This window comes from Chiroxiphia lanceolata, chromosome 6 (genome assembly GCF_009829145.1).
Source record: "Chiroxiphia lanceolata isolate bChiLan1 chromosome 6, bChiLan1.pri, whole genome shotgun sequence".
NCBI classification, from domain to species: Eukaryota; Metazoa; Chordata; class Aves; order Passeriformes; family Pipridae; genus Chiroxiphia; species Chiroxiphia lanceolata.
The window spans coordinates 26,737,102-26,746,422 of record NC_045642.1 but is presented as its reverse complement, the minus strand read 5'-3'; positions in this window follow the sequence as shown (position 1 = coordinate 26,746,422).

Here is a 9,321-nt window from a genome sequence, read left to right as displayed (position 1 = left end):
TAAGACAGTCAGCAGACGGGCAGGGAGTAGGTCACATCTGGGACACAGAAAGGAGCCATAGAGAATGCATAAGGAGTGCCTATGAGTTACCCACCAAGATCTACAGGGGAAGAGAGATATTAAACTGTTCTGCTTGGTCAGCTAGTGAACGTTTGTCTAGGTGGTTTCAGTGACCTTCTATATGCTATGAAACGGGTGCTGGGGCATAATGAAGTGTTGTAGTTAGAGGGAAAATGTGCCAAACTAGAAAATTGTGCACTGAGAAATCAGGGCTGAACTTTATATTTGTGCCAAATTTCTACCTGTAGGGACTGTCAAAAAGCCCCATTTAAAGGCAACATGAAGGGAGACAGAGAAAAATGTGCTTTGGTGTATCACAAGACAGCTGTGAAGAAGCATCCCTGTTCAGTAAGGAAAAGGGTTGACAGTTCTCTGAAGCTGCGGGCCCCATTTCTGCAGGTAGCAGGGAGAGACTGTGCACCAGAAAGGTGTCAGCTTGGCAAGCCAAGCAGCCCAGGAATAAGAGCATCAAATTGAAAAGCTGCGTCAGACAAGGACAGAAAACAAAGACCTGTCGGAGCTCAGCCTGTCAGATTTGTCTGCCATCCCAGTCCGAATGGTCACCTTTATCTAATAAATACATCTAATACCCATTGGGCTTTGGGGCTGCCTGAACAACGTTATGAATTTATTTTTGTTACTGCAGACACTCTGTTTTTGATGTTGAATAAAGTGGGATTTATTTAATCTGAAGCAGTCCTGATTGTTGCTTGGCTAACAGCTGCAAGCAGTCCCAAGGACTAGCTAATTGGCCCTTCCACCTATAAGAGATGATGTTGTCTCTGAGGATACGTAGCCCCCAGTTGAATTTCGGCTTTTGACCCGAAAGGCACACATGTATACATCTTCCCACCTGCAATACTGTGAGAATTCTGCTGGTACCTGAAGCCAAAACATGGGAAAAAAGCCTAGAGATGAAAGAGATCTGGAGAATGGAAAATGAAGGTTGCTACCCCTGAGATTTAAGCTTTGGAAATGTCATCTCTCACCAGGTGCTTTTATTTCCACCTCTCTAGCTCCAGATTCAAGGTATCAATCTCTCTTATCAAGGTCGTCTTCACAACTTGAAGGAACAGGGTAAAAAAGGAAGCTTGAACTCCAGAGAGTACTGCAAAATCTATGCAAAGAAGCTCATTTTTTAATGTCACAAATGCAGAGGATCAGTGTCACTGGTATAAGATGCCTGAAGGGGCTATTTTTGTTCGTTAGGAGCTTTCTACTCTATTCTAACACAGATTAATTATGAATATTTATGTATATAGCACAAAAAACGTGATAAGCAGTTTGCAAGCTGGCTTGAAAAATATGTATACCATATTACAAAAATTAGCTGTCTCTTCTGGGCTTTGTGCCTGGTCACTCAGTCTTTCTAAACAGATAGCAAGGAACAGAGACAACATGCATAGCATAGCCGCCTCTATTCAGAGAAAGAAGAAATCAGTGCAGTCAGGAACTGCAGTTTGTGTACTTTAAGATCAGTGCCCTGCCATTGTTAAAATGTTGACAATCTTTTCTCTGAGCTTGGCTGGGGCATTGCACTGACAGCAGGCAGAATTTTTGCTGTGTAGTGGGAGATGGCATTTGAGCTAAATTTGCAAAGATCTGGTACCATTTTTTAGATATACATGGAAGCCTGGTGTCTGCCTTTAAGATGAAACAGCTATCAAGATCCTGAGCATTTTTGGCCACCAAAACTTGCAGAGAGAAAAATTGAGCCTTGAAAGAGAAAAATTAAGCCTTTTGTTCAGGGGAGACTCCTACCAGGAAAATTGCAGTATGAGGGCTTCAAATTCCTGTGCTGCTCCAAAAAATAGCATAAATTAATATTCCTGTTAAGGAACTGCTACATACTGCTCCAAAACTGACAGTAATGGAAAGACTATTTTCCATACAGATAGTTTTAGCTGACTTGTGCAAATAGGCATATTGGAAGAGAGGAAGTATTGCTAAATATAAACTAAGTCACACTGTTCTATGACTTGTGTGTGCTGCCAAAGAACTATGCAGGCTATCTGTAAGGAGCAAGTACAGTGATTTCAACAGGCTTTCAATCAGGCTTTTAATATTAAAAAAAGTGTATTCCTAGTTAATAATGAGTTCTGCCTTTTTTATATTACAAAATCAAATGTCTATTGGAGTAGTAAGTGGCATTTCCTTCATTGTATCTATTTATGAATCTGTGTAATCCAAAACATGTCTATTATCTTTTGCTTATTATCTGTAAAGAGAGAACACTGCATTGCTTCAATATTAACACTTAGTGCAATATTTGTGAATCAAATTGTGGATATAGCAAAAGAGAATCTGTTGGGACCATTCACAAAATGAGCTTTGATATGCTTTTAGTAAGTAAAAAGCTGAAGGGAGATATCAATAATTTATTAGCACTTGGATTACATCCTCCAGTGCTTGTAGTTTACTGCCTTCTTGAAGGAAAAGAGGACAAAGGCAATACTGTCTATTAGGCTGTAAAGTCTTTGCATACTCTAATCTGTTGGTGCTGACAAAGGTTGCCTTATTTTGAAGGACATTTTGGCTCTCAGTGTGATGATCGTAGCTCTGGGGACTGTAGGGGGATGAACAACCAGCCTGTTGTTGTGTGATGCCTTTCCAATTACCAGCATGAAACGAGCCATGTGGGATTGGTACCACCATGGCACAGAGGCACTCCTGGTGTAAACAGCAGGCTTGGTGCCCTGAGAGGCCTGGACTTTAACAGCAGACGTACAAAACCTCTGGGGACTCGACCTGGCTGGGTGACACCCACACAGACGTGAGGTCCAAGACAAGGGCCATCTCTAGAGGGGTGAAGTGCTCCTCATTCATTGTCACCTTCTGCCGTTGTCATCTCCTGGCACTGCTCATTGTATTTCTCAGCCCATCTCTACTCTCCAGGCTTTTTGCTTCCATATTGTCTCCCTCCCGTTCTCTTAGATATCCCTGCCCTGTCTCCATCTCTTTCCTGGGGCACTGATGTCTATTCCCAATCTTCATACTTCATAATACTGCCACATCGCACAGATATACCAGAATTTGCACTGACATTTGCTCTTTCTTTTCAGAATGAAATGTTCTCTCATCTGTTTCTCTGCCCTGTGTCTTTCATATTTGGCACCTGTCTCCTATTTCTCTCTTTCTCTTATCTTACTTTTATGATTTCCAATACCTGAAAAATCACCATTTCCCACAACTTATTTCCCAGCTTTTACAACCTTTAAGTCCTGAGAAACCTTTCCTACTTCTTTCCCTAGCACCACCACCAAGAACTTCATCTTCCCTTACGGCATTATCTTGAGTCATTCCCAAGAAGCACTTAGGAATAAGCAAAGGCTGTTCCTCTGCTGTATTGGAGCAGAATCCAACATCTCTTTTTATTGTGCCATCAACCCCCACTGATAGAGACAGAACAGATAATCTCAGTCCCACGTAGGACATGACAGGCAATGGGCAGATCTGCCTCTGCCCTTCTCTCTGCACTGGGGTGTTGTCTTCTGCAAGTGGTGACATTTCCTATGACAGGTATGCTGCACAAAACCAGACGGATGCTCTGAGAGACAGGCAGCAGCAAAAGGTCATGTCTATGATACTCCACTATCATCCTCTGAGGCTGATGATGGCTGCTCATGTCCTTCCAAGCCTGAGTTGACGTACCCTGCTTTTGATGGGACTTGGAAGCTCAGCCTAATGCTAGCCATGTTTTGTCCACAAACTGCTTTGGAGAAAATCAGGACAGAAGTCTTTTTACAAATACTGTAAAGGCGTCTCAATTTTAATGGGATGCTATGGACAATCATGAGGGAATTGAGCCCCCAGATTCTCTCTCCACAGCACTGAGGGGCTTTGTAAATCAAATGGAATAGCAATGCAAGGATCTGTTCACAATATTTCATTATATAGGAAAGACAGGTCCTTAGATACAGTGGCTGACCAGAGGAGCAATCCTAGGCTAAGCAAATCACCAACAGCTCCAAGCACCAAAATATCGCATGCATGGCTGGAAGGTGAGCAAATATCTTTCATCCTTATGAGGAAATATCTAACTATCATGGGGCTTGGCCAACTTCTTTCCCAAGTTGAACTCAGAAGTCGAAATCTATCCATTGACCTCCATATCTCATGACTTCTGATGCAGAACAGCCATCTGGGCAGTGCCGTTCTAGAGCCAAGTCAATAATTTAGAGAGTTCCCAACATTTTCCCATGAGAAGAAAGCTGGGCAGTTGCTGCTGCTGTATGTCTCCAGAAGGCAGCCTGCCAGGATTCAGAGCTGCCGTCCAGTGCCAAACAGACTTTTAAAAAGCATGGCCCTCAGTGACAAACCAAAATCAAAAGGTGCACATGTGCACCTGAGCAATCAATGCTCTCACATGGTGACACTGAGCAAGAACCAGTGATCTCTGCTGTTTCTCCTGTAACTGTACTGCTGAAAAAAAGGGGCTTTTAAATGTTGGTGTTGCTAACGGTACCGCTTCCCACTAACAGAAGGGTAGTTCTCTGCCAGTGAGTTTTCCTCTGGTCAGTGTCATCTTTGCTCCTGATGTAGACAACTGTCATGAGAGAGCACAGTAACTATAAATGTCTCTGAAAACAAATTAAAAAAAACCCACAGCACTGAAGAGAGCTTGTTGTCAGGCAAATCATAAGCACAAGAGAGTACTCTAGAAAGATGCTTACATGTCAGTCTGGTAGAAAAGAGTGTACAGGTAAAGGTTCCTCATGACTTCACTTCCATCACAAAATACTACCAGTGAGGGAACAGTCCTGTCTTGGTGCCATGCATACACCAAACCTCACAAGCACCAAGCCTCTGGAAATACAGGGTGCAAGTTCCTATCTTGTGGAAGACTGGCACAGTAATTTCTTCTATTTATGTGGTGGCAACACAGTTCAAAAGTGACCCAACACTATGTGCCAGTGCCACACCTAGGCATTAGATATCTCATCTGATAACAATAGAGTTCTGATAGTTTCCTTAGAATACCTCTCTTCTAGGTGTCTCTTCCACTTTGCTGGGCTGTTCTTTTAGACAGTAGTTTCTCATTAGGCTGCTTGTCTCTACCTACCAGAAAGCTGGGTGAAGCAGTGTGTTGCTACTTGAGAAGCAGAAATGCACATCACCTGGATGCTCCTCTGGGAACCCACATCTTTTCATGTCACTCCCAAGGATAAAGGAAACCAGCTCTGGCCTCATAAAGACTCATGGACAAGTATTGATGAAGATGAGGCACAGCTACTCATTACAGCCCTTTACGTTTCCAAATATGAAGGTGAAAACCCAACTCCGTGTGACAGCAGTTAGTTCTGCCAGATCACTTAAATCATCAGGACATCATGATCATCACTGTTAAAAACTCTTGGCAGATCTAGCTGCATTAGCACAGCTATTTAGAGTTAAGTATTTCAGGCTTGGGTCCATTGGCAGTAGGAGCCAGCTGCTGTGCATGCATCTACACTGAATATTCATAGAATCGTAGAATGCTTTGGGCTGGAAGGGACCTTAAAGATAACCTAGTCCAACCTCCCTGCCATAGGCAGGGACACCTTCCACTAGACCAGGTTGCTCAAAGACTCATCCAACTTGGCCTCAAACACTTTCAGGGATGGGGCATCCACAGCTTCTCTTGGCAACCTGTTCACGCACCACTCTTATAGTGAATTATTTCTTCCTACCATCTAATCTAAACATACCTCCTGTCAGTTTAAAGCCATTTTCCCTTGTCCTATCACTACCTGCCCTTGTAGAAGTCTTCTTCAACTCTCTTGTAGGCCCTGTTCAGGTACTGGAAGGCTGCTAGAAGGTCTTCTCAGAGCCTTCCATTTGCCAGACTGAACAACCCCAACTCTCGCAGCCTGTCTTCCTAGGAGAAGTGCTCCAGCCCTCTGACCACCTTTGCAGCCCTCCTGTGGACTAATTCCAGTAGTTCTGGGTCCATGTTGAGCTCCCTAAAGCAAGAGCATTGCAGAGGTCATGCTTTCCATTCCCATGGTGTGAGAGTTGAAGCCTTGGAGAGGGGAGTTTCCCATGGCCCTCCTTTCAGTATATTTTCTGACTGGTACAGATGGGTTTTGGATGAAGCACATACACATCCACTCTCATCCTGTTGAGGTGCAAAAGTACAAGATTTTCCCCATAATACAACAGTAAATAATCTGAAAAGAAGAAAGGAACAAATCCTGAATGCCAACAAAACAGCCAGTTCTTCGGGATATTTGCCATGGAGGATAATCATCTGAGCATATCCAGTGCTTTAAACTGTCTCAAATTGCATGAAATCTCAGGCTCAGGCACTTTGACAGGCTTCCTTTAAAATCTATAACAGTAGATTTGAATGCATCAGCTATGTCACTCAGATTTTGTCAGATAGATCCCACAGCAGCAGCCATGGGAGACACTGTCCTCAGCCCAGAGAAGCTGGATTTCAGAAATATTGCTTTCCTCAGTGATAGCAGAGGCAGAGGGCGTTGTCAGGCAGGGTCAGCTCAGAGACCACTTTCATTTAAGCCTTCTGTGAAGCAGTGACTGTCAATGACAACACATTTACCATCTGTGCAAACACAGATTTTCACCTGCAATACCCTTCAAAGGCAGTGTCTCAGGAACCTGACTTGAGAAATACATTTGCTTGACTGCCCATTCTAATTTCCACAGCAGTCTATTCTCTGGAGTCCCAGCTGTACAGTGACTCGCTTTTAACTGGGTTTTATTTTATATGTTGTAATGAGGGGAGGAAAACCCAGTGTAATAGGGGTATAATATATATACTGAGCAAGAAATATCTTTATTTGGTGAAGACGTGCGTTATTTCAGGATATTTTCATCTAGTCTGATAAAAATGGCATTTCTATAGAAACAACTGATGAAACAAACAACAAAGAGGAAGTGCTAACTGTCACAAGCCAACATAATGCTCAGCAGATGCATTACTAGAGATCAGTAAATACTCTGCTGTTTTGGGCTTTTAAAATACGCAATCCTTCCCCCTCCTTTACACAGTTAAATCAAATCACATTGAGCATGGATGTGTGCTTTTTATTGGTGAACAAGTAGAGGTTTGATTTAAAATATCTCTGCTTCACCTAGTCCCAGGGATGCCCAGCAGCCATTACTCAGTGAGGTCTTGCTGCCTCAGAGTGCCAGGGTTCGACCCCAAAAGTACATCAGAGCTGCAGAAAAATTCACTCAAGGCTTTGTGGGTGGATCTTTGAGGATATTTGGACACATACATCATCTCTGCTCAACTGTCCTGTTTTCCCACTAGCAAGAAAGCTGCCATTGATTGGTCACAGTGCAATTTTGCTCTCACGTATGCACATTTCTTTAAGAATAGTTTCTTTACTACCACAGACAGTCATGATGTGCTGTTCATGACACCGCTGTGTGTAAGTCCCTTCTCTGCTTGCTCTGGGCTCTCACTCTTCCAGGTGGATTCCTGCAGACAGTGTTATTGTGCAGTGCATCCACTGCTTTGAGGTATGATATACTGCCATTCCTTCTGAGATCAACATGTAGTTCTCTGCAGAGTTAAACTTTAGCACAGGTGACAACTTATTGCTGAACATTGTGTCCTACCAGACTCAACTCTTTTTTACATGGATTACAAAATTAATAATTAGAGTGGACAGCCCACAGATCATGGTATATGAACTGTAACAACCACGTTACAACATGGGCTAAAGAACTGACCAAAACCCACACCAAAACCCACTTAAGAGGATTTGAAGATGACCACATGGCAACCACTTGGTAACAAAACAGTAGACTAATGAAGAGAAAGAAGACCCCAAACTATAATGTTGCTATTGGTCCAGACTGTTATGTGAGGGATGAGGAGTTTAGATTGTAAGGGTATAATTGCCATGGGGTCCCTTTTTGAGGTACCTAGATCGAGCTACCAGATACAGGGATTGATCTGTGCCAATAAATCTATCTGATGGAGAAGAGCTTAGTGCCAAAAATTTCTTTAACAAAAAGGAACACAAGTAAGGCTTGTATCTTGGACCAATCCCTTATGATCCTTTGTTTTCCTTTCCCCGACAGACCTGCATGTTGCCCACCACCCTGCTCTCCAGCTGTTCCATTCTCAACTTCAGTTTCTGTCTTCTGGCAACAAAGCACCAGGATTATCTTCTTCTGTGGTCACCTGCTTTTTAGACAACTTATCCTAATATTTATCATCTCTGCAACATAGATAATACTGTTATGTTTAGAGATTTATGCTTTTTAATCATACCAAGGCCACTGCCATATTGTCTTTGTTGTTTTGACCTCTTCCCTGTTATAATCCACTGAGAAAGCATTTGGTTCTAGGCTCTTATGCTTCTCATGCTGTGGAAGACCAAAACCATGTTCCAGAAAGTCACGTGAAACTTTTTGCCTGTGGCGAGCTAGGGAAAAAGAGGATGAAGGAGATTTTTAGGGCTTGTGAGAAGACTGACAATCTTTTAAAATCTCATAAAAAAGCTCTTGCTGAGTGAGGAATGTTTGAGTTCACCTCCAAAGGCTCTTAGTGATGCTCTGGTGGGAATTTCTTTGCCAGAATTGCTTAGCAGATCATGCAAATGTGTTGGTACTTATAATTTATAGGATAAATATGAAGACACACGAGCATGATTTATTGATAGAGCATAAGCTATATATAGTGCCTTTAACTGTATTATTAAAACTGAAGGTAAATAATTAATGGAATGAAGAAAAGAGACATAAAACTCTGGGGAGTTTTGATGGGAAGCATTCCTGTCTTGTGGTAATTAAAACTGAATATATTCTGAGTATATATTATGTCTTTCTGGCAAAAAAGATTATTTCCTCATTTCACCTGCATGCTAAGAGACACTGTGTGTGGCCACAGAAGCTGTGCAGCCTGCGTGAGAAAAACCAGGGAGGAAAAATGCGTATGGCTGTTGGGCTTGAACGCCACCCCACACACAGGATAGGAATACTGAGTGAGTGCTGACCAGTTCCGTCTGTTTAACCCTCAGAGTAGTTTTAGGTGAGATATAGCTCAAGTAACACGTGTTAGTTTTGCAGAGTTCAGTGCTGCCCATTTCCGTGAGAAGTGTGACAGAAAGGTACAGACTGGCTTCAGCAACCATTGCCAAGGCCTCCCTGCCTCACTGTCCAGGCAGGAGAACTCAGCTGTGTTCATGGGTTCCACAGAGAATAACTTCTAAGTTCAGCCTCGAACCATGAGAGAGAGGCCTTCTATCCACACCACTGCATCTGCCAAACCCTTTTGTGGAATCAGTGGTGATCTTTTGTCCA